Here is a 792-nt window from a genome sequence, read left to right on the forward strand (position 1 = left end):
GCTTTCTTTCCGCCTTCAACCTCTTGAGAATCATGTTCCCTCCCCTCAGCATAATTAACTAGTTGGATCAGAGAAAAGGGAAAGAAAGAAACCTTGGGTAGGAAACACAGTTGACATAATTCAAGCTTTGAACTGGACTGTATCCATATTATATATCTTGAACAAGAAACTAGTGGTTTAATTTGAAAACAGTTTGATAATTCGGTGACGGAATTTAAAGTTAACAAACATGTGTGACTATACAGCTCCTACCTGTTGCAAATGTACATTACACCCTACAGGATAACACAGGAGTTTCCTAACCTGCAGTTTATCCCTTGGCCATTACAGAGGTGAGCAATGAGATGGAAGAATTATAAAAAGGACTATTTTTAAAAATCATTTGATAGAGGATGTAAATACAGTCTAATGATCGAGTTTAATTTGCCTGAATGAACTAGAAGTTATGAGATTGAGATGTGCAACCCAAGACTTTGAAACCTATTTTTTAAAAAATAGCCTTTCCTTATGTGACTTATGTGACCCAAGGCAATGAACTGAACTTTTTATTCAAAATCTGAGAGGAATGGAGTTGGTGTACGAGAATAAGACATCTTCATCTTAAATGAGTCCTCAGGTCCCGATGTCACTGTTGGCAAAAGTGCCACTTAAAGAAGGGCAGCAACCTAATCTAGCCGCTACCAAAGCAAGCAACTTTGCTATCAAACCCATTGGAACCAACCAGGATTTCTTTCTTTCTAAATTTTGCAGATGATAGCATGTATATTAATATCTTAGTCACCCCCTAGCGCA

The sequence above is a fragment of the Chinchilla lanigera genome, unplaced genomic scaffold, assembly GCF_000276665.1.
Source record: "Chinchilla lanigera isolate Chin_1 unplaced genomic scaffold, ChiLan1.0 scaffold00016, whole genome shotgun sequence".
In the NCBI taxonomy this organism is placed as follows: domain Eukaryota; kingdom Metazoa; phylum Chordata; class Mammalia; order Rodentia; family Chinchillidae; genus Chinchilla; species Chinchilla lanigera.